Here is a 7,311-nt window from a genome sequence, read left to right as displayed (position 1 = left end):
TTTTACAAGGGCCAAATTGTGATGAAATTGTTGAAAAGTTGATGCTGATTCTAATAGAACGGTGTCAGAACACACAGTGCATATAGATTAGATATGTTAAGGCTTATTGGTCTAACTTAGATTTATAAAGAACAGAGGGATTGAATTCACAAACACTATGGATTAACTTTGTCCAAATTGTGTCCAAATCAATCTTTATATATGTTTTGGTAGCACATTACAGCTTGGTAATAACATGGTAATAGCGGGGTAATAGTTTGATAATAAGAGGTAATGATTAAGTAATATATGTAATCACCAAAGTAATGACCAGGTAATAGCTTGGTATTAGCAATGAGTATATGTGGTAATATTAGAATGAAATGTAACAGGGAAATAAAAAAAAGATTTATTATAGGGAAACTACATTCAAAAGGTTCTTGGGAATTAACATTACAACCAAGTTCTTGTCAGCTTTTTCAGAGGAGCAATAGAAAGCATCCTGAATGAAAAACATCACAAACTGGCGTGGGATGTGCACGGCGCAGGACCGGAGGGCTCTGCAGCGGGTGATTAAAACTGCTCAGAAGATCATTGGTACCCATCTCCTGAGCATCAGTGATATCGTATACGTGTATTACTGTATATTGTCTGCTACATAGCAGAAGGGAGTTACAAACTTCATTTCACTTTACAACGTGTTGTAATGTGACAAATAAACCCACCTTGTACCTTAAAGATTGTGGGAAAATTATTCCCAAACTATATTAATATGAGACTTAAAGTGCCTACAGTTCAATGGACGCACACAACAGTCAGAAATAAAGGCTTTTTTAACTTAATTGGACTAATTACTGGAACTCTCAGATCTCTCCATGATCTTGAACTGCACTGGGCAGACAGAACATATCACTCTAGGAGCGGGGTGGAAAGTACCACTTAAAGATAGGGAAGGTTTCAAGTGTTGCTGGCCTTTTTAACAATTATCCTAAATGTTTTCACATACACTGAACAAAATTATAAAAACAACACTTGTGTTTTTGCCCCCATTCATCATGAGCTGAACTCAAAGATCTAAGACTTTCTCTATGCACACAAAAGGCCTATTTCTCTCAAATATTGTTCACAAATCTGAATTCCTATAAGTTTTAAGACTATCTTGCAAAAATTTAACGAGGATTTTCCAGTTTGGTGGAACGCCAATTCCTCTCAAATGTCTGCAATATTTGCTTTAATTTGTGAGTTTCAGTGTTATACCATGGAGCTAACAGTCTTTGTTTTATTATCTTCTTTTTTAGAGGGGCAACAGAATTGAGTGTCATTCGCAGCACTATCCACAAGATGATCAGTTTGGGAGGGACTGAAATTAGCATAGGAGTCCTCTGTTACTTTGTGACTTGATAATGAATTAAAAGCTGATGAAATCACATAGATATAGATATAGAAATGTTTCCTAATGGTGTGTAAAGTGATGTGGTTCCTTTTTTTTAGTTGGGTTCAAATATCAACAATCTTTCTAGCGTAATATGTTTAAAATCACATGAACATTTTTGGAAGTCAAAATTGATAATATCCATATTATAATGTTGAAATTAATCCTCCGTTATGATAATACTACTAATTTTCAGCTCACTCACTCACACCTGGATAAAGCGGGCAGCATTGTGAGGATCATGACTGCTACTTTTTGAGGAAGATGTTGTAAAAGTTCATAGTATGCTGTCAGAGGTTTTTCCACAGAAATGAAGATTTATGAGATAAGAACTTCCCATGAGCTTTTCTCTGGAATAAATACTTGACTAGTTTCCAGTTTTTTAATGGTTGCTGATAAGGGTCAGACCAAATTCCAGTAACATGACTGCCAAATAATGTTGACCTGTATTTGATGCTCTGTTGATGCTTGTATGTTGTTCCTCAAATGTAAGTCGCTTTGGATAAAAGCGTCTGCCAAATGAGTAAATGTAAATGTATCAAGACCAAAGTCCAGTAACATGACTGCCAAATACAACTTGCTCTCGGTTCTTGTGTGATAAAGACAAAAAGACAAAAAACAATCCCCATGCTGTCTGATCAGCATCTTGATATGCCACACCTGTGAGGTGGATGGATTATCTCAGCAAAGGAGAAGTGCTCACTAACACAGATTCTGACAGATTTGTGAAAATATTTGAGAGAAATAGGCCTTTTGTGTACACAGAGAAAGTCTTAGATCTTTGAGTTCAGCTTATTATGAATGGAGGCAAAAACACAAGTGTTGCATTTATAATTTTGTTAACAATTTTTTATGTACAGTAGTATAATATTTGTACAAAAAAAAAGGTTTTAACTAATAGTACATTTTCCCCATATTCCTGACTAAAGGGGAATAGTGATAAACTATAATACAATATTAGCCTGTTGAAAACAGGCCCCTTTTTCCAGAAGAAACGCCTAAAATAACAAACCCAAAATGAATCAGGAATAACTCCTCAACCATTTAGCCTAAATGCATAATTCTGGTCTCCTTTGAAAAGTCAGAAGCTAAGGAATATAAATCCATTGTGTATTAATATATTTATTTTACTTTTACAGACTACATGGATATGCAGTAAAGAAAAAATCTGATATTTTTATCCTCGCCTGGTAAAAAAAAGCAATGTAATAAACCAGCAAAACCATCCTGAGGAAGCTTTTAATGCAACTGAAAATTTTCTAATACACCTAGAATGCCATTGTAACTGTAAATCTGATGAAAATAAACTAAAATACAACAGTTATCATACAACATTTTCAAATGTACCAGGAGAATTTCCACATTTTGGCAATATTTATTGTTAAAATGCGGACTTTTATTGATAGATATATTTTAAACACTTCTTCAGTCCATACAACCAATTTCCAAATGACAAAACATTGAAATATTGATAAAAACAGGAGTATTCATCAACATTCCTGTCACCAAATGCACTCCCATGCTTTACAGGCAGATTGAGAACGGAACATCCCACAGTGATGGGGGTATCAATCGATCCAGCTTGAGCAGACCTTTCATTTGATACCCTGCATGTCTATATATCTCAAATATAAACTTCATTGTTTCTAGCCAGCAGGGTAGCTTGTCATGGAGGACTTACAGTTGGGGGCAATTATAACACTGTGTTGCAATTGCCCCCGAAACCAATTAAAATAGTTTCCGGCTTAGAAAGTACATAAAAATATATAGTTTTTTTCCTGATAATTTTAAGGAAAGTGTTGTGGTCAGTTTAAATATCTATATTATATAATATGTCTTTTGCAGCATAGTCCAATAGTTAAATCTTTGGCCTTTTCATTCTGGGAACCGGGTTCAATTCATTCCCAGCAAGAGCCAATTGCTCATGCTTTTAATATCTTCAGTGTCTACAAATGAGAAGTTGTCGCAATGTTAAATACTGTAATAATAATCTATCAACATATTTATCAAGAGATCAACATTGTTTAGATTTTTGGTTTGTAATAGTAGCATTATAGAAGCTCAATTTAAAAAAGAATAGATGATAGCATCTTTCTAATAATGTTCAGTTTAAACATTTATGTATATGAATGATCTATAACCTACTTTACTATGTATAATGTGTTATCAATAGGCCTGTTACTTATTGGCATAGTCCAGAGGTTCAAGTTTTTGCCTCTCAATTTGGGGATGTTGCCTCCGATGATGTGTTGAGGGGCAACTCAGTGCTCTGACATTTGTCATGTGTCCTTAATAACAAGGGAGAAGTTTCAAGCAGTAATATCAATGGGTCTTAATTTTTTTTTTATTATATCTATATTCTTGGTAGTTCATTTTGATCCTTGGTATCTATATGAAGGAAATCTGTGTGTTGTTACAATCACCCCTGCACGTGGGGGCAGATGTAACATTTTACATCTAGTGTTTGAATCAATATTGTGACTTTAACATTGCTTGTAAAAACATTTGATGACTGTTAACAAGTAAAACACAGGTACAAGTTACCTCTATAAAAATTGTATCCAATTAGTTCAAGTTATAACCAAGAAACCAAAAATTGTTACAATTGCCCCCGGTCTCCCCTATAGAAAGTTTTGCCTAATGGCGTTTAGTTCAGCCTTGCAAAGTGAAGTGATGTGGTTCCTTTTTTTTACCTTTCCATCTCAATCATATTACAAATAAAATGAGTCACTAAGATAAAATAGAGAATTACATCAAGAACACCGTAAAGTTACTTACAAATGCGCTCAGTGCTTAGTGTCCCTCTAATTGGGTAGTAACTTGATAATAATGAGGTAATATAGGTTGATGCTTTGACAATATTGTAAGCTACCATCAGCGTAATATGTTTAAAATCACATGAAAATTTTTGGAAGTCAAAATTGATAATATCCATATTATAATGTTGAAATTAATCCTCCGTTATGGTCTAAAGATTCCCTTTTGTTTCAAGATAATACTGTACAAATCTTCAGCTCACTCACTCACACCTGGATAAAGCGGGCAGCATTGTGAGGATCATGACTGCTACTTTTTGAGGAAGATGTTGTAAAAGTTCATAGTATGCTGTCAGAGGTTTTTCCACAGAAATGAAGAGATATGAGATAAGACCTTCCCATGAGCTTTTCTCTGGAATAAATACTCGACTAGTTTCCAGTTTTTTAATGGTTGCTGATAAGGGTCAAGTCCAAAGTCCAGTAACATGGCTGCCAAATACAAGCTTGCTCTCGGTTCTTGTGTGATAAAGACAAAAAGACAAAAAACAATCCCCATGCTGTCTGATCAGCATCTTGATATGCCACACCTGTGAGGTGGATGGATTATCTCGGCAAAGGAGAAGTGCTCACTAACACAGATTTTAACAGATTTGTGAAAATATTTGAGAGAAATAGGCCTTTTGTGTACACAGAGAAAGTCTTAGATCTTTGAGTTCAGCTTATTATGAATGGAGGCAAAAACACAAGTGTTGCATTTCTAATTTTGTTAACAAGTTTTTATGTACAGTAGTATAATATTTGTACAAAAAAAAGTTTTTAACTAATAGTACATTTTCCCCATATTCCTGACTAAAGGGGAATAGTGATAAACTATAATACAATATTAGCCTGTTGAAAACAGGCCCCTTTTTCCAGAAGAAACGCCTAAAATAACAAACCCAAAATGAATCAGGAATAACTCCTCAACCATTTAGCCTAAATGCATAATTCTGGTCTCCTTTGAAAAGTCAGAAGCTAAGGAATATAAATCCATTGTGTATTAATATATTTATTTTACTTTTACAGACTACATGGATATGCAGTAAAGAAAAAATCTGATATTTTTATCCTCGCCTGGTAAAAAAAGCAATGTAATAAACCAGCAAAACCATCCTGAGGAAGCTTTTAATGCAACTGAAAATTTTCTAATACACCTAGAATGCCATTTTAACTGTAAATCTGATGAAAATAAACTAAAATACAACAGTTATCATACAACATTTTCAAATGTACCAGGAGAATTTCCACATTTTGGCAATATTTATTGTTAAAATGCGGACTTTTATTGATAGATATATTTTAAACACTTCTTCAGTCCATACAACCAATTTCCAAATGACAAAACATTGAAATATTGATAAAACAGGAGTATTCATCAACATTCCTGTCACCAAATGCACTCCCATGCTTTACAGGCAGATTGAGAACGGAACATCCCACAGTGATGGGGGTATCAATCGATCCAGCTTGAGCAGACCTTTCATTTGATACCCTGCATGTCTATATATCTCAAATATAAACTTCATTGTTTCTAGCCAGCAGGGTAGCTTGTCATGGAGGACTTACAGTTGGGGGCAATTATAACACTGTGTTGCAATTGCCCCCGAAACCAATTAAAATAGTTTCCGGCTTAGAAAGTACATAAAATATATAGTTTTTTTCCTGATAATTTTAAGGAAAGTGTTGTGGTCAGTTTAAATATCTATATTATATAATATGTCTTTTGCAGCATAGTCCAATAGTTAAATCTTTGGCCTTTTCATTCTGGGAACCGGGTTCAATTCATTCCCAGCAAGAGCCAATTGCTCATGCTTTTAATATCTTCAGTGTCTACAAATGAGAAGTTGTCGCAATGTTAAATACTGTAATAATAATCTATCAACATATTTATCAAGAGATCAACATTGTTTAGATTTTTGGTTTGTAATAGTAGCATTATATTGAAGCTCAATATAAAAAGAATAGATGATAGCATCTTTCTAACAATGTTCAGTTTAAACATTTATGTATATGAATGATCTATAACCTACTTTACTATGTATAATGTGTTGTCAATAGGCCTGTTACTTATTGGCATAGTCCAGAGGTTCAAGTTTTTGCCTCTCAATTTGGGGATGTTGCCTCCGATGATGTGTTGAGGGGCAACTCAGTGCTCTGACATTTGTCATGTGTCCTTGTACCACTTAATAACAAGGGAGAAGTTTCAAGCAGTAATATCAATGGGTCTTAATTTTTTTTTAATTATATCTATATTCTTGGTAGTTCATTTTGATCCTTGGTATCTATATGAAGGAAATCTGTGTGTTGTTACAATCACCCCTGCACGTGGGGGCAGATGTAACATTTTACATCTAGTGTTTGAATCAATATTGTGACTTTAACATTGCTTGTAAAAACATTTGATGACCGTTAACAAGTAAACACAGGTACAAGTTACCTCTATAAAAATTGTATCCAATTAGTTCAAGTTATAACCAAGAAACCAAAAATTGTTACAATTGCCCCCGGTCTCCCCTATAGAAAGTTTTCCCTAATGGCGTTTAGTTCAGCCTTGCAAAGTGAAGTGATGTGGTTCCTTTTTTTTTTACCTTTCCATCTCAATCATATTACAAATAAAATGAGTCCCTAAGATAAAATAGAGAATTACATCAAGAACACCGTAAAGTTACTTACAAATGCGCTCAGTACTTAGTGTCCCTCTAATTGGGTAGTAACTTGATAATAATGAGGTAATATAGGTTGATGCTTTGACAATATTGTAAGCTACCATCAGCGTAATATGTTTAAAATCACATGAAAATTTTTGGAAGTCAAAATTGATAATATCCATATTATTATGTTGAAATTAATCCTCCGTTATGGTCTAAAGATTCCCTTTTGTTTCAAGATAATACTGTACAAATCTTCAGCTCACTCACTCACACCTGGATAAAGCGGGCAGCATTGTGAGGATCATGACTGCTACTTTTTGAGGAAGATGTTGTAAAAGTTCATAGTATGCTGTCAGAGGTTTTTCCACAGAAATGAAGAGATATGAGATAAGACCTTCCCATGAGCTTTTCTCTGGAATAAATACTCGACTAGTTTCCAGTTTTTTAATGGTTG

This window comes from Micropterus salmoides, unplaced genomic scaffold, assembly GCF_014851395.1.
Source record: "Micropterus salmoides isolate LMB-PRFRI ecotype aquatic unplaced genomic scaffold, ASM1485139v1 Ms_hic_scaffold_21, whole genome shotgun sequence".
NCBI lineage: Eukaryota > Metazoa > Chordata > Actinopteri > Centrarchiformes > Centrarchidae > Micropterus > Micropterus salmoides.
Note: the sequence above shows the minus strand (reverse complement) of the source record.